An 18,593-nucleotide genomic window follows, 5' to 3' on the forward strand; every position below is an offset into this window, starting at 1 on the left:
CTCAGGGTAATTATCATAATTACGTTCGAGACGGGAATATTACCAAACCACAAGTAAGTTTATCAAGTAAAAATCTGTAGAGTGAAAGAAAAGCTGGATAATTCTCTGTGATCCGTCTGATGTTTAGTGTCTCCTCTGGAAATCTGCAAAACATATGGAATGTATTTATTGAAAGAGAAAAGGAAGGATGGACTCTGGATTAACCCTAGTGTTACTATATCTGCCTATTTTACAGAAGAGAAGAACTCACCTGCAAGTGACATGGAAATCCTTTTGCTCACCTGGACATTCCTGCCAGGGTAGCATCAGAAATTTTGGGAATTCTTACAAAACGTCATGCTGGGCTCCCAACACACACTCTGGATGCCAGACATTCAGAGATACCCCCAGAGGAACACACTCACCAACACATATATGCATTCCAGACACTCTCATATAGACACAGATACAGAGACATGCATACATCTCAACACACACTACCCAGCACACAAACAATACTAAATACACACTTTTTTAACCATACACACATTCACACTGATAAACACATACACAGTGCTACACATATACACACGCCAAGCTGCACACACTTTGCAATACTCTGCTGCACACATACGTTGCTACACATATACACAAACGCTACAGCCACCGCTATACACAAACACTACTACACAACACAAACAATTCAAAACGCACACACAAACACTACTACATACACACAGCTACACACACACATAAACTATTAAACTCACATAGATTATTAAAAACACATCCAGCTACATATGTATGCATTGCTATACACACGTGTAAAGTGATGTTATATTTAGCCACACTCCTTTTACCATTTAACAGCTGGAGAGGGGATTGCTTGGGGTCCAATGGGGATCAGGGTGGGACAGGGTTTTTGCTCACCTGGACATTCCTGCCAGTGCCGCATCAGAATTTTGGGGATTCTTACAAAACTACATGCTGGGCTCCCAACATACACTCGGGATGCCAGGCTTTCAGAGATACCCTTAGACATACAAGAGATAATCTTAATGTGAACACTGCAAACACTTATCAGGTGTTCTAGTTACATAGCTGAAAAGAGACTTGTGTCCATCAAGTTCAGCCTTCCTCACATTTGTATTTGCTGTTGATCCAAAAGAAGGCAAAAAACCCAGTCTGAAGCGCTTCCAATTTTGCAACAAACTAGGAAAAAATTCCTTCTTGACCCCAAAATAGCAGTCAGATATATCCTTGGATCAAGCAGCTATCATCCCACTAATCAGAAATTATATCCCTGTATGTTATGTTTTTGCAAGTATTTATCCAATTGCTGTTTAACCCCTTAACGCCGTTACGGCGTGCTATGCCGTCACGGGTTAAGTGGGCTTTAAAGCCGTTATGACGGCATAGCACGCCGTAACGGCTTGCAGCCCCAGGAGGTAAGATATACTTACCTCCGCCGCGATCCGCTTCGGGAGGACTGCCTCACAGCCCAGGCAGCCCTCCCACGGCAAATCAGGCCCCCGGGGGCCATGTGATCGCTCTCAAAGAGCGATCACATGGCCCCCTATAGCTGGCTGTGGATTATATATATATGTAACGTCATACAAAGTGTATTTTAATATTAATATAAGTATATATATATTAATATTAAAATACACTTAGAATGACGTTACATATATATAATATGTATATATATATTATATATATATAATAGATGTACATATATATTATATATAAATATGTATAATTAAAATAATAAATAAATAAAATAATAAAATAAATAAATAAAATATTGAAACAAAATTTAATATAAATTATATATGCATATGTAATTTCATTCTAACTGTATTTTGTTATTAATATATATATATCGGTAACAAAATACACTTAGAATGACATTCTATATATATCTATATATATATAAAATACAAATAACCGCAAATATATATATATAGATAAATACATATAATTACATAAAAGATTACATTAGTATACACGTAGAATTTAAATACCTATAAATGCATATATATTAAAATTCTACATTTAAATAATCTTTTAACGTAATTATGTGATTTGATTAATTAAAATTTGATTGACATGCCTGGAAACACAGGGAGAAAGTGCAGCGAATTTAATTCGCAAGCACTATATTTGACCCTGTAACTCTCCAAGACACCATAAAACCTGTTCATAGGGGGTACTGTTTTACTCGGGAGACTTCACTGAACTCAAATATTTGTGTTTCAAACTGGTAAATTGTATTACAACGATGATATTTTAAGTAAAAGTGAAGTTTTTTGCATTTTTTACAAGCGAACGGCACTTTTATGGTCTATATTGTTGTAATATGTTTTACTGTTTTAAAACACTAATATTTGTGTTTAGTGAAGTCTCCAGAGAATAACAGTACCCCCCATGTACAGGTTTTATGGTGTTTTGGAAAGTTAGAGAGTCACATATAAGGCTTGCATTTCATTTTTTTCACATTGAAATTTGCCAGATTGGTTATGTTGCCTTTGAGAGCGTATGGTAGCCCAGGAATGAGAATTACCCCCATGATGGCATACCATTTGCAAAAGTAGACAACCCGAGGTATTGCAAGTGGGGTATGTCCAGTCTTTCTTAGTAGCCACTTAGTCACAAACACTGGCCAAATATTAGTTTTTTGCTTTTTTCACACAAAAACAAATATGAACGCTAACTTTGGCCAGTGTTTGTGACTAAGTGGCTACTAAAAAAGACTAAACATACCCCACTTTCAATACCTTGGCTTGTCTACTTTTTCAAATGGTATGCCATTATGGGGGTAATTCTCATTCCTGGGCTACCACACTGTCTCAAAGGTAACATTACCAATCTGGCAAATTTCAATTTGAAAATGGAATGTTCTATATTTGACCCTGTAACTTTCCAAAACAACATAAAACCTGTTAATGGGGGGGTACTGTTGTACTCGTGAGACATCGCTGATTACAAATATGTGCATTTTTTTTGCAGTATTATGACATTCACAGTTAAAATGTCAGACGGAAATGCAAATTTAAAAAAAAATCTTATTTTCTCACATTTTTTTTACTTTTATTCATTAGAAATGATGTTCCATATATGAATAGTTAATGATAGATTAAAGCCCTGTTTCCCCTGAACAAAATTATATATAATAAGTGTGGGTGCATATAATTTGAAAGAGGGGAACTACGGGTGAACAGACATATAGCGCAAATTCCAGTTTTTGTTTACGTTTTGTTTTGATCAGAACGTGCACTATTGACTCCGTCCTGAAGGGGTTAAATATCTGTATAGACTCTGATAAAATCACCTCTTCAGGCAGAGAATTCCATACTCTTACTGTAAAAAAATATTTTCTTTGCTTTAAATTAAATCTCCTTTCTTCCTGCCTAAATATGTGACCTTGTGTCCTATGTATAGCCCTGTTTATGAATAGATTTCCAGATAATGTTTTGTACTGGCCCCGAATATATTTGTATAATGTTATCAAATCCCCTCTCAGGCGCCGTTTTTCCAAACTGAAGAGATTTACATTTTTTAACCTTTCTTCGTAACTAAAATGCTCCATTCCTTTTATCAATTTTGTAGCTCTTCCCTGCACTTTTTCTAGTGCCATGATATCCTTCTTTAGAACAGGTGCCCAAAATTGCACAGCATATTCAAGGTGTGGTCTTACCAGCGATTTTATAAAGAGGCAAAATTATATTTTCAGCCTGAGAATTTATGCCCCTATTTATACATGACAAAACCTTACTGGCCTTAGCAACTGCAGATTGACATTGCATATTGCTGCCTTGCTGCCTGTTCATTTAAAGAAACAGTACACTCAAGCCACCAAAAAAAAGTTCTAGCTGTACAGAAAAAGGGCAGGTACACATAGTCCCTGTGAGCTAAAGTTTTAATGTTTTATTTCATTTGAATCAAAATTAGTTTTAGTTTATTATGAGAAAAACAAATAAGAGGAATTAACAGAATAGACTCTAATGTGCTGGATGTTGGTCAGAGTGAAGGAGGTAGCTAGTTTGGCGTCAATGCTAGAATTTAAAGCAACACTTTAGGCACCAAAACGGCTAAAGGCTAATGAAGCAGTTTTAGTGCATGGCTTATGCCCCTGCAGTCTCATTGCTCATTTATCTGCCATTTAGTTAAATCACTTTATTTAGACAATCCTAGTCACATTTCCCTGCATGTGATTTGCACAGCCTTCCTAAACACTTCCTGTAAAGTGGGATCTAATGGTTACACTTCCTTTATTGCACAGTCTGTTTAATTTTGAATTCTTTATCTCCTGCACTGTTAATATCCTTCTATACCCTACAGGAGCCTCCTGTGTGTGATTAAAGTTAAATTTACAGAGCAGGAGACAAAAACTTCTAAAGTAAGTTAACTTCTGATTGTAAATGAAACTATTTCGTTTCAAGCAGGCTGTGTTATATGGCAGAGAATTGAATAGTGAGACTTCAGAGACATACTGAATACACTAAAATGGCTTAATTAACCCCCTAAGGATGGCAGGCTTGCTATGCCATCCTGCAAAAGGTGGGCTTACACTCCACAGGGCGGCATTGCACATGCCACCGATCGCTGCTCTCCCCAGCATGTTATACTCACCTATTCCAGCGATCACGGTCAGGTGGACTGCCTGACAACCCAAGCATTCCCTGTGCAGCAAATTTGGTCCTTCCAGGCCATGTGATAACATGACCGAAATGGCAGTCTACAGCACTTCCTGCAGGGGGGTTGCCTGGATTGTCACAGTCAAGATTATTACCCTTAGTCCTCAGATCTCATTTAACCCTTTTGTCAATCCTTATTAGCAGTTTTACTTCTTAACAGCGGTCTGCCAGACTCTGCTCCAATACTAATGCCAGAGAGACGGCAGTTCCTAACCAAGGGATCTCTCTTGAGCTCATTGGTTGAGAGATCAGCTGACTTATGCGTATTTCTTTCTATTGTAGGATACAATTAAAATGTTACCATTTGGCACTGTGCAATGCTTTGGGTTTCAAATCTCAAACAAAGAAAAAAAGCTTCAGACAGCTCTGATCTGAAATGCTGTGAGCAAAAATAAACACATTTAAAAAAAATATTTCATGAGGGAATGAAATCTCACAAGTCATATTGATTGTTAATGGATGTATTTTTTTTTTCTTTCAGTCTTATTTACCATTTGGAGATAAAAGCCAACTCTAAGCACTTTGCACAATGCAGACCCCCTTTATCAGAAATCTAAAGATCACTCAATTTAAAAGGAAAGGCAAACTGCTCCCCTGGGAAGAATAGAGTAGTATTTTACTTAACCCACTTAAGGGAGAAGAAACAGACACCAATACAGATACCAATATGGAATTACATGCCAGTTCTATTAGGTAAGTGATGTGAAAATGGAACATTCTTGTAGAATATTAGCATGCATTATATCAAAGTAAAACACTGTTCATAACAGTGTTATAAAGGACTTTGATCATCTTTTAGTTATATAAGTGTATATGTGAATTATGCTTTAATATGGTTGTGGAGAGTCTAAAGTGTTACAAAACTGCCCACTGTTTTAAACAACTTCTCAAATATACAAAAGTGCCACAACTACATACCATTTCCCCCCAAAAATAAGACCGGGTCTTATATACATTTTTGCTCCAAAAAACACACTATTTTCAGGGGATGTCTTATTTTTATATATTACAAGTGGTCCTCACTTACCAACCGGGTTCCGTTCTTACAGCACGGTCATAAAGCAAATTCGACAATAAGTGAGAATACACTAGCAAGCATTTGCAAGAAAGCAGGTCTACATTCGGGAGAATTCCTCTGAACATAGATCAGTTCACTAGCGAATGGAATCGTGCGAATCTATGTTTGGGGAAAATTCCCCGAACAAAGATTAGCAAACTAGCGACGATCTCTTCTAGGGCTTATTTTTCGGGTGGGGCTTATATTACGAGCATCCCTTGAAAAAAAAAAACCTAGGGCTTATTTTCGGGGGAAGTAATATTTTTGGTGAAAAATGGTATTGTCACAATGCAAATATCACCTCACACATTTTTTATGGTATTAACAGATATTATAATATATACATTGCAGATAGGCACACAAAGCATTCTATTTATTTTATTAAATACCAATATTTCTGAAATGTCCCTTAGCATTAGCCAGGAATGTTATTGTGTGAGTTAGGACTCACAAGACTTACTGTGGGCTGGATAAGTAAGATGTAACACTATGTTGGTATATTTAATGAGGTAAGACAAATACAGGCTCCTAATGTTATTATTGCTAAACTTAGTACTAGAGATTTTACCCTCACCAAAAGGATAAAATATTGACAGGGTTATTAATTGTAGATCGAATTATTGTGTACAGAACAGGGAAACACCATCAAGATGCATACAGAGCCAATCAGACTGCAAAATCCAGACATTGGAGGTGAACTTGGACTTGTATAAAATGGAATGCAATACACCATGGGAGACAATGAGTCGGTGATCAAAAATGTTTGTTGCATCTTATTTTAGAGCGGGATAATGTAATTTATGGTTTAAATAGGAAAGAAAAACCTTTTGTAAGACAGATGGAATTGCAATCAGTCAATCAGAGGTCTTTAGAGGTCACAGAGATTAAAAGGTAATGGGGCAAAAGTAACTTGACTTACCTGATGTGGACTGACAAAACCAGGTTATTTTTGGAAGAAGGAAGGGAGTGCATCAAGAAAAGAGTAGTCATCCAGTTCTTTTAGCCAAGAATAAGCAGGCAGTACGTGTCGAAGACAGAAAAAAAAATAGGTAGACAAGATCAAGAAAAAGAAAACGCAACAGTGTAGTAATAGATTAAAAAACAACCGTTATTTATTGACATACTATAAAGTCAGCAGACACACTACAACTAAACAGTCCACATGTGTGAATCAGAATGGAAATTCTCCTGATGCCTAAATGTTAGGGATGTGCATGGGCAAAAAATGTGGTTCAGTTCGGAAATTCGGGTTTATAAAAAAAATTGTCTGCTTCGGCAATTTGTACCAATAGCATTCGGTTTGGCACTTCGGAACTTGTCGTGGCAGTCCTGGCACTGGGAGGCGGGAGCCCTATAGATGTGTAAGTGGTTGTGGTGGCAGTCCTGGCACTGGGAGGCGGGAGCCCTATAGATGTGTAAGTGGTTGTGTCCTGGCACTGTGTAGCGGTACTTACCCTCTCCAGGGGCCGGCCGGGGTCCTCCCTTCTCGCCGCGCGCGGTCCTGCTCCTGCACGAGCCGCGCGCGGCTCAGCCAACGATGGGATCAGTCAGGCGGGCAGTGACCGCGAGAAGCGGTCACATGTCCCGCCCGACACTAAGAGCGCGCCGCGCGTCTCGGGCGCGCTCTTAAAGGGACAGTGGGAGACTAAATTAGAATCAGTCTCCCATTGGCCCCTGTCAGGCCACATTCCCCATACACTCACGTTTTGGGGGCGTGGATATGACAGGGGCCAATCAAAGTGAACCTTAAGGGTATTTATACTCACCTGTTTCCCTTGCTCTTTGCCCTATCGTGGTTTCTGTCCAGTTCCCTTTAGTGCTTGTATCGTTCAGTTGGTTTTTTGGTGCTTGACCTTGGCTTTGTTCCTGACTCCGCTCTTTCCTTATCCTTGCTTGCTTATCCGCTGTTTTGTCCTCTGTGTACCAGTCCTCGGCTTGTTCTACGTTACGCTGTCTCTCAGTTCCCTTGACCTCGGCTTGTTCTGACTCTGTCTTTCTCTCGTCCTAGTCCGGCCATTCTAAGGTCCGGTAAGACGAACTCTGTTTCTTGTCTCTTGACTGTGAACTATTCCTGCGTGTTGGGGTATATTACCGTGACATTACGATAGGGCCATGGACCCCGCAGGTTTAGGTCAACAGATGGCCACTCATGAGGCTAGATTCGCAGAACAGGATCACCGTATGGATCAAATGGCTCAAGCCATCCAGACACTGTTATCCAGATCTGTTCCGGTACCTGTACCTACGCCTCCTGTAAACCCTATACCGGACACAGCTAATATGTCTAATGCTTCTGCACATCTAACCCCGCCACCTAGGTATGGAGGGGACGCTAAGACATGTAGGGGATTCCTTAATCAAGTGGAATTCCACTTCGAAATGTACCCACGTTCATTTCCCACTGACAGATCTAAGGTGGGTTTTCTTATGCACCAGCTTACGGATAAGGCACTAGAATGGGCAAATCCTATTTGGGAGGCTAATGGGCCTATGGTACACGACTTCAATAGCTTCCTCACAGCGTTCCGTAGAACATTTGACACGACTAAAAGGTCAAAAAATGCCGCCAGGGCATTAATGAGAATAAAGCAAGGATCTAAATCTGTAGCCGATTATGCTATTCAGTTCCGGACCCTTGCCTCACAGGTAGATTGGACTAATAATGGCCTTACTACTGCCTTTATGGAAGGTCTGTCTGATACTATCTTAGATGAGGTAGCAGCTAAGGACCTCCCTGTACCCCTGGAGGACCTGATTGACTATCTTATCGATATAGATAACAGGATCCGTGACAGGTTATATACCAGGTCCAGAAATAGACATTTTGTTCCCTTTAACTCCCCTAGAGCTGAGATTCCCGAGGGATCTAAAGGTTCTGAGGAGGAACCTATGCAGTTAGGGGTTGCTAAACTTACCGACGCTGAAAAGCTTTATAGGAGAAAGGAGGGACTTTGTCTTTATTGTGGTAGGAGGGGTCATATGAGACAAGAATGTCCCGTGCGTCCGGGAAACTATCGCACCTAAGACCGTATAGAGGACTGGCCTTGGGTGTGACATCACAGTCCTCACATTTGCCTCTTAATAAGTTACTTCTTCCTGTTTCCCTGCACCTTGATAGTGACTGCATAGCAGGGAATATACTAGCCCTGGTTGATTCCGGAGCGGCCGAAAACTTTATTGATTCCAGTTTTGTCAAGGAGAATAACATACCCACCAGAGAGAAGGAGACACCCTTGGCCGTTGAGGCCATAGATGGTAGACCATTATGCTCTCCAATTATCACACATGAGACTGTTCCCCTACATATGTCTACAGGGGTGTTACACTCTGAGACCATTCGGTTTCAGATCATTACTTCTCCTTCCTCTCACCTCGTGTTAGGGTATCCTTGGTTACGTACTCATAATCCCACCATTGATTGGGAGTCAGGACAAATAGTTTCTTGGAGTGATTCTTGCCAAGAGTCTTGTGTTGTTAAAGTCACCCCTTTGAATTCTACTCATATTCCTCCCGTGCCTACGGTCATACCCTCTCAGTACCTGTCTCTTAAATCTGTTTTTGATAAAAGGGAGGCTGAAAGATTGCCACCTCACAGGCCTTACGATTGTGCAATTGATTTATTACCTGGTACGATGCCTCCCAAAGGGAGAATATATCCTTTATCTCCTCAGGAGAATCTGGTTATGGAGGAATATATCAAGGAATCTCTAGAGAAGGGATTTATAAGAAGATCCTCTTCCCCGGCAGGGGCTGGGTTCTTCTTTGTGTCTAAGAAAGATGGCGAATTAAGGCCTTGTATTGACTATAGGGGCCTTAATAAAATCACCGTCAAAAATGCGTACCCCATACCTTTGATCACTGAACTTTTTGATAGGCTTAAACAGGCCACAGTTTTTACTAAATTGGACCTTAGGGGTGCTTACAACCTCATACGTATCAAAAAGGATCACGAGTGGAAGACTGCTTTCAATACTAGGAGTGGCCACTACGAGTACACTGTGATGCCCTTTGGTCTTTGTAACGCCCCAGCAGTTTTTCAAGAATTTATTAATGATGTCCTACGTCAATTTATACATACATTCGTTATAGTATACTTGGACGACATATTAATTTATTCTAATGATTTACAGACTCATCACATGCATGTTAAATTAGTGTTGAGAACTCTTCTGGTTAACGGTCTCTATTGCAAACTCGAAAAATGTTCATTTGATCAATCTGAAGTCCAATTCTTGGGTTATATAATCTCTGCCAAGGGTTTTCGTATGGATCCCAAGAAACTGTCTGCCATTATGGAATGGCCTCTGCCCCAGGGTTTGAAAGCCATTCAGCGTTTTCTGGGGTTCTCTAATTATTATAGGCGTTTTATTAAAGGATTTTCTGCCATTGTAGCGCCTATAACCAGAATGACCAAGAAGGATGGTAATACTCATGTCTGGAAACCAGAAGCACTCGAGGCCTTTGAATTCTTGAAAGCTACATTTGCCTCTGCTCCTGTTTTACAGCATCCTGTCCCTTCACTGCCCTTTATTCTTGAGGTTGATGCTTCTGAGATAGGGGTAGGTGCTATCTTGTCTCAAAGAGATTCACCTGAAAAGCCGTTACACCCTTGTGGCTTTTTTTCCAGACAGATGTCCAAAGCAGAGAGGAATTATGATGTAGGCAATCGTGAACTCCTTGCTATCATTTTGGCGCTCAAGGAATGGAGACATCTGCTAGAGGGTACCAGGGATCCTATCCTCATTTTAACGGATCACAAAAACCTCTCATACCTTAGTGAAGCAAAAAGATTGTCTTCTAGGCAGGCCAGGTGGTCTCTCTTTTTGTCTCGTTTTAATTACATAATCACTTACAGACCGGGTGATCGTAATACTAAAGCTGACGCTCTGTCCAGACAATTCGAAACTACTGACAAACTCGAGGTCGATGTTACCCCTGTCATTCCGCCTGACAGAATAATAGCGACTACTGTTCTTTCTATTTCGTCTTCTCTATTACAAACTATTCAGGCTAAACAAAACTTGGCTCCTGAGGAGAGGCCTGCTGATAAGCTATTCGTTGATATACCAGAGAGACGAGACATCTTGTCATTATATCATGACACTAGAACTGCTGGACACCCTGGTATTTCTAAGACAGTCTCAGCAGTTTCTAGATATTTCTGGTGGGCTTCCTTGCGCAAGGACGTCACCGATTACGTTAATGCCTGTAGCACTTGTGCCAGTATGAAGTCCTCCCACAGAGTTCCTTGTGGGTTGTTGCATCCGTTGCCCATACCCGAGAGGCCATGGTCCAATATATCCATGGATTTTATTGTTGAATTACCTCCCTCTAATGGTAAAACTGTCATCCTGATGGTTGTGGATCGTTTTTCTAAGATGGCTCATTTTGTGTCTCTTCTCAAATTGCCATCATCCAAGGAACTTGCCTCTATCTTTGCCGGGGAGGTGTTTCGGTTGCATGGTATTCCCACTTCGATCGTGTCCGATAGGGGTAGCCAGTTTATTTCCAGATTCTGGAGAGCGTTTTGTGCAGAGATGGGTATCTCCCTCTCGTTTTCTTCAGCCTACCACCCCCAGTCTAATGGAGCTGCTGAACGTGCCAACCAATCTCTGGAGCAGTATCTTCGCTGTTTCGTGTCCCACCATCAGAACAATTGGGCTGACCTGCTTCCTTGGGCTGAGTTTGCTCGTAATAATGCTGCTCATGAATCCTCCGGTAACAGCCCTTTTTACGTTGTTTATGGCCGGCATCCCGTGGTTCTTCCAGCTGCATTCTCCTTACAGGGCATGCCAGCTCTGGACGAACATTTGGCTAGTCTACGTAATACTTGGGAGCAGGTTCAGTGTTCTTTGGTGGCCTCAGCTGCTCGCCAGAAGATTCACGCTGACAAGCATCGCAGGGCGGCTCCATCTTATGCTGTGGGAGACCGGGTTTGGCTTTCTACTCGCAATATTCGTCTTCGTGTGCCTTCTATGAAGTTGGCCCCTCGTTTTATTGGTCCTTTTCGTATCTTGCATGTGGTTAATCCTGTCTCGTATGCATTGGATCTTCCAAAAAATTTACGCATTCCTAACGTGTTTCATACCTCCTTGTTAAAACCCCTCCTGTGCAACCGTTTTACTCGGCATGTCCCCCCTCCTCCTCCGGTTTCGGTGGAGGGCCATGAGGAGTTTGAGGTGGCGGCTGTAATTGACTCTCGCTTGCTTCGGGGTCGCCTCCAATATCTGGTACATTGGAAGGGCTATGGGCCTGAGGAACGCAGTTGGATTTCCGCTGACGCTGTTCACGCTCCTCGCCTTGTGCGTTCTTTCCACGCTCGTTTTCCTGCCAGGCCTGCTCCTCCCCGCCCGGTGGGCGTGTCTTCAGGGGGGGGTACTGTAGCGGTACTTACCCTCTCCAGGGGCCGGCCGGGGTCCTCCCTTCTCGCCGCGCGCGGTCCTGCTCCTGCACGAGCCGCGCGCGGCTCAGCCAACGATGGGATCAGTCAGGCGGGCAGTGACCGCGAGAAGCGGTCACATGTCCCGCCCGACACTAAGAGCGCGCCGCGCGTCTCGGGCGCGCTCTTAAAGGGACAGTGGGAGACTAAATTAGAATCAGTCTCCCATTGGCCCCTGTCAGGCCACATTCCCCATACACTCACGTTTTGGGGGCGTGGATATGACAGGGGCCAATCAAAGTGAACCTTAAGGGTATTTATACTCACCTGTTTCCCTTGCTCTTTGCCCTATTGTGGTTTCTGTCCAGTTCCCTTTAGTGCTTGTATCGTTCAGTTGGTTTTTTGGTGCTTGACCTTGGCTTTGTTCCTGACTCCGCTCTCTCCTTATCCTTGCTTGCTTATCCGCTGTTTTGTCCTCTGTGTACCAGTCCTCGGCTTGTTCTACGTTACGCTGTCTCTCAGTTCCCTTGACCTCGGCTTGTTCTGACTCTGTCTTTCTCTCGTCCTAGTCCGGCCATTCTAAGGTCCGGTAAGACGAACTCTGTTTCTTGTCTCTTGACTGTGAACTATTCCTGCGTGTTGGGGTATATTACCGTGACACACTGGGAGGCAGGAGCCCTATAGATGTATAAGTGATTGTGGTGGCAGTCCGAGCACTGGGAGGCAGGAGCCTTATACATGTGTAAGTGGTTGTGGTGCCAGTCCTGGCATTGGGAGGCAGGAGCATTATAGATGTGTAAGTGGTTGTGATGACAGTCCTGGCAGGCGGGAGCCCTGCAGATGTGTATGTGGTTGTGGTGGCAGTCCTAGCACTGGGAGGCAGGAGCCCTATAGATGTGTAGGTGGTTGTGGTGGCAGTCCAGGCACTGGGAGCCCCCTGCCTATTACTCTAATAGACTTGGATCGTCAATTCGGACATTTGTAAGCATCTGAATGCCTAAATTGCACGAAACGAAACTCGGAACGAAACGAATTGCACATGTCCACTAAAAGACCAATTTAAGTACAACTTTAACTTTGTACCATTATTTTTTTTATTTGATCTGCCTCCTATATTTATTTTGCTTTCTCCTTGAAATGTTGTGAAAAAAAAAGTCTTTGGTTGGGCAGCCAAATTGATTAATTCCTTTTCTACCCCATCCACTGTATATCTGGGAAAAATGTGAAAGGGACCTGGAACAGTTTCCCCCTACAACCCTCACCTATGGGTGATGGGTGATGGGTGAGTAGTGATGTCCCGAATGGTTCGCTGGCGAATAGTTCCTGGCGAACATCGCATGGTTGCGTTCGCCATGGATGGTGAACATATGCGATGTTTGGTCCTTCCCCCTATTCGTCATCATTGAGTAAACTTTGACCCTGTACCTCACAGTCAGCAGACACATTCCAGCCAATCAGCAGCAGACCCTCCCTCCCAGACCCTCCCACCTCCTAGACAGCATACAATTTAGATTAATTCTGAAGCTGCATTCTTTTTTATTTTTGTATTATTATTTTTTTTTTGTGTGTTTATTATACATTATCCTCCATAGCCAGTAACCTGTGTTTATTATACATTATCCCCCATGGCCAGTAACCTGTTTTTATTATACATTAGATGTAGAAGATGAATTTAGCCGTAGTCAGAGGGATTCAGTGAGAGTAGTGGTGAAATGTGTGTGGCATGACTGAGTGTGGGTAAGTAAGAGTCAAGTATTTTAACTGGGCACTAGTTCTTGGTGGAATAAAGTGGTATAGTGGATGGATGAGTAGTGTGCTTTGTTTTAGAGGTTTGTAGAGAAAGTATATAGTGATCATGATTTCTAGCGATATCCAATATTTTTAAGGTGGTCCCAGTGCCACCACTCATATGTGGTGTCACAATAGCTTGCATGTAAAAAAAAACAAAAAACTTTTTTGACTGTAATATAATAGCAGTCAGTTTCCTTCACACGTGTGCGTTTCAGGGCCTGCCAGGGCACAGTGTCACACCAGTGCAACTCATATCTGGTGTAACAGTAGTGTACATTTTAAAAAAAAATACAGGGGGCTTGTTATCACCACTCGGGGACCCTTGGTTTTGTACGTGGCTAGGTGGAGGAAGAGACCTTCAATGACATCAGTGAGGACAAGGAACGGGACATGGCTAGCTTGGTATCCAACCTTGTGCAAATGGGGAGTTTGCGGTTGTGCAAATGGACTGTTTGCGGTTGTTTGCGGTGCGTTAAATGGGGAGTTTGGTCTGTCACTGTGAAGCGGGCGTAACCCTTACACTACCTGATCGATACAACCAGGGGCGGACTGACCGGTCGGGCACTTCGGACATGGTCCGAGGGCCCGGCCGGGAGGGCGGCCCGCCATCAGGGGGCCCGGCCGCCCCTTTAAATGCTGCAGCCGCCTGAGCTCTCTTCAGAGCCTCAGGCGGCTACAGCTTCTCACCTCCCCTGTAGCTGTGCGGTCCGCGGTGCCCGGCCGGAGTGATAGGAAGGTGCTCAGTGTGCACCTTCCTGTCAGTCCGGCCGGGTACAGGAAACAGAAACTTCTGTTCCGCGCGGAACAGGAGTTTCTGTTTCCTGTACCCGGCCGGACTGACAGGAAGGTGCACACTCAGTGTGTGTGCACCTTCCTATCACTCCGGCCGGGCACCGCGGACCGCACAGCCGCTCGGCCACGCTACAGGGGAGGGGTTAAAAAGAGAGTGGGAGGGGGGGGTTAAAAAGAGAGTGGGGGGGTTTAAAAGAGAGTGGGAGGGGGGGGGTTTAAAAGAGAGTGGGGGGGGTTAAAAGAGAGTGGGAGGGGGGGATAAAAGAGAGTGGGAGGGGGGGTTAAAAGAGAGTGGGAGGGGGGGTTAAAAGAGAGGGGGGGTTAAAAGAGAGTGGGAGGGGGGGTTAAAAGAGAGTGGGAGGGGGGGTTAAAAAGAGAGTGGGGGGGTTTAAAAGAGAGTGGGAGGGGGGGTTAAAAGAGAGTGGGAGGGGGGGTTAAAAGAGAGTGGGGGGGGGGTTAAAAGAGAGAGGGGGGTTAAAAGAGAGTGGGAGGGGGGGTTAAAAAGAGAGTGGGAGGGGGGGGTTAAAAAGAGAGTGGGGGGGTTAAAAAGAGAGTGGGGGGGGGTTAAAAAGAGAGTGTGAGGGGGGGTTAAAAAGAGAGTGGGGGGGGTTAAAAAGAGAGTGGGAGGGGGGGTAAAAAGAGAGTGGGGGGTGGGTTAAAAAGAGAGTGGGGGGGGGTTAAAAAGAGAGTGGGAGGGGGGGGTTAAAAAGAGAGTGGGGGGGGTTAAAAAGAGAGTGGGAGGGGGGGTTAAAAAGAGAGTGGGGGGTAAAAAGAGAGTGGGGGGGGGTTAAAAAGAGAGTGGGGGGGTTAAAAAGAGAGTGGGAGGGGGGGGTTAAAAAGAGAGTGGGAGGGGGGGTTAAAAAGAGAGTGGGAGGGGGGGTTAAAAAGAGAGTGGGGATAGAGTGGGGTGGGGGGGTTAAAAGAGAGTGGGGGGGTTAAAAAGAGAGTGGGAGGGGGGGTTAAAAAGAGAGTGGGGATAGAGTGGGGTGGGGGGGTTAAAAAGAGTGGGGGGTTAAAAGAGAGTGGGGGGTGTTAAAAAGAGAGTGGGGGGGTTAAAAAGAGAGTGGGAGGGGGGGTTAAAAAGAGAGTGGGAGGGGGTTAAAAAGAGTGGGAGAGGGGTTAAAAAGAGAGTGGGGGGATAAAAAGAGAGTGGGAGGGGGGGTAAAAAGAGAGTGGGAGGGGGGTAAAAAGAGAGTGGGAGGGGGTAAAAAGAGAGTGGGGGTTAAAAAGAGAGTGGGAGGGGGGTAAAAAGAGAGAGGGGGTGTAAAAAGAGAGGGAAGGGGGTAAAGAGGGAAGGGGGTAAAGGGGGGGGGTAAAAAGAGAGAGGGAGAGGGGTAAAAAGAGAGAGGGAGAGGGGTAAAAAGAGAGAGGGAGGGGGGTAAAAAGAGATAGGGAGGGGGGTAAAAAGAGAGAGAGAGGGTGGGTAAAAAGAGAGAGGGGGTAAAAATAGAGATGTAGGGGGGGTAAGAAGAGAGAGGGAGGGGTAAGAAGAGAGGGGGGGGTAAGAAGAGAGAGGGAGGGGGTAAAAAGAGAGGCAGGGGGAGTAGGAAGAGAGGGAGGGGGAGTAAGAAGAGAGGGAGGGGGAGTAAGAAGAGGGTGGGAGTAAGAAGGGGAGTAAGAAGAGGGGGAAGGGGGGTAAGAAGAGGGGGAGGGGGGGAGTAAGAGGAGGGCAATTGCCCCCTCCCCTGCCAGCAGGGGAGGGAGGAAGAGAGGACCCGGGAGCTCAGCCTGCAGCTCCTCTGGGTCCTTCTTGCGCGAGCACAGATCGTTGCCGCGGTTAACACGGCAACGTTACGGCTCTTGCGAGAGTAAACTCTAGCCCTGGAGCTACGGGCTAGAGTTCACTCTCAACACTGTGACCACCAGGGATTCCTGGTGGTCGCAGTGGTGAGAGTGAACTCTAGCCCCATAAACACACTGCCCCCACACACCATACACATTTACACACATTGCCTCACACACACATACACTGCCCACCCATACACACACAGCCCCCCATACACACACACACTGCCCCCACACACACCATACACATTTACACACATTGCCTCACACACACATACACTGCCCACCCATACACACACAGCCCCCCATACTAACATTGCCACACACATACACAGCCCCCTCATACACGCATTGCCCCACACACCCTACACATTCACACACTACACCCACTCACACACACTGCACCCCTTACACATTGCACCACTGCTCCTATACCCTACTACAGCCTCATATCCCAGCAGACCCCAGGTAAGTTGTCAAACTGTTCTTAAACGGTTTGACTACTTACTCTGAGAGGGGGGCCCGGCCCTCCTGGCACCATAACGACTACACAGAGCAGTAGTGGTTATTGTGCATGGATTATTTCTTTAAATAATCTACAAGTGCCCCAGTAGCCAGCAAGCCAGCCAGCCCAGAGGCCGGCCAGCCAGCCAGCCCACAGGCTGGCCAGTAGCCAGCCAGCCAGCCCACAGGCCACCAGTTAGGCTTACAGCCAGCAAGCCCACAGCCTGCCAACCGCAGCCAGCAAGCCACAGCCTGCCAGCCAGCAAGCCACAGCCTGCCAGCCAGCAAGCCACAGCCTGCCAGCCAGCAAGCCACAGCCAGCAAGCCCACAGCCTGCCAGTCGCAGCCAGCAAGCCCACAGCCTGCCGGCAGTAGCCAGCAAGCCCACAGCCTGCCAGCCGCAGCCAGTAAGCCCACAGCCTTCCAGCAAGCCCACAGACTGCCAGCCAGCAACAGTAATTAAGGTAAGAGGAGCCAACTTGGCCTAGGTATCAGCGAGCTATGTTGTGTTGCTATATTGTGAATAGGAACCAGAGTGTTGGAGACCCCCCTCCAGGCCCCATTAGACTCCATTGTAGTCTCTAATGGGACCTGGAGGAAATTCTTTCTAACACACTCTCTAAAGGACACTGAGATAGCCTCTGCTAGAATGCTCCCCCCCCCTCCATGGCCCATTAGCCCTCAATTGTAGTCTCTACTGGGGCCTTGAAGGGATTATTGCACTTTTGTTCCTTGTGTCTAAAGATTGTGTAGGGTGTGGCTGGAGGCGGTGCATGGAGGCGGGACATGGGTGGCGCTTGATGCGGAGTATAGGTGGGGCCTGTAAGGGGGCCCTTGATTTATTTTGCCCGGGGGCCCTGAGGGTTCTCAGTCCGCCCCTGGATACAACATCATACCTGATGTTTTAAAGCACGTTATTCCAAACAATTTAGGAATGTTAGGTGATTTATGCCCTTTATGGATTAAAACCAGACTCTGCATCAACTATGTAATTTTCCATGGGAGTTTTGCCATGGATCCCCCTCCGGCATGTCACAGTCCAGGTGTTAGTCCCCTTGAAACAACTTTTCCATCACTATTGTGGCCAGAAAGAGTCCCTGTGGGTTTTAAAATTCGCCTGCCTATTGACGTCTATGGCGGTTCGCCGGGTTCGCCCGTTCGCGAACATTTGCGGAAGTTCGCGTTCGCCGCTCGCGAACGGAAAATTTAATGTTCGCGAAATCACTATGGGTGAGAGATTAACAATGGGTTTGGGTAGACATTGCCCACCACCTTTTACCCTTTTTCAATCCCTGACTATAAAATGGAAGTAAGAATACTTACTTGGTAATCACTAAAGTGTGAATTGTTGATAACAAATTCAAAGAGAACTTCAAAATTTAGGCCAACATAGTCAATACATGGTCAACATTTCCAAGTTGTCTATATTTTCATATTGTGACCTAAACTGTGAAAATCACTTTGAATTCAATTTAAGTTCTCAACAATTCACATTTTAGCAAGTCATCTTGTAATGTATTGTGGAGGGCTCGTGGGTCTTGGATAACTGCCACTGCATGCCATAGCATATACACCAGGGATACATTTCTACTTGCCAGGGCTAAATTTT

The sequence above is a fragment of the Pelobates fuscus genome, chromosome 1 (assembly GCF_036172605.1).
Source record: "Pelobates fuscus isolate aPelFus1 chromosome 1, aPelFus1.pri, whole genome shotgun sequence".
Lineage (NCBI taxonomy): Eukaryota > Metazoa > Chordata > Amphibia > Anura > Pelobatidae > Pelobates > Pelobates fuscus.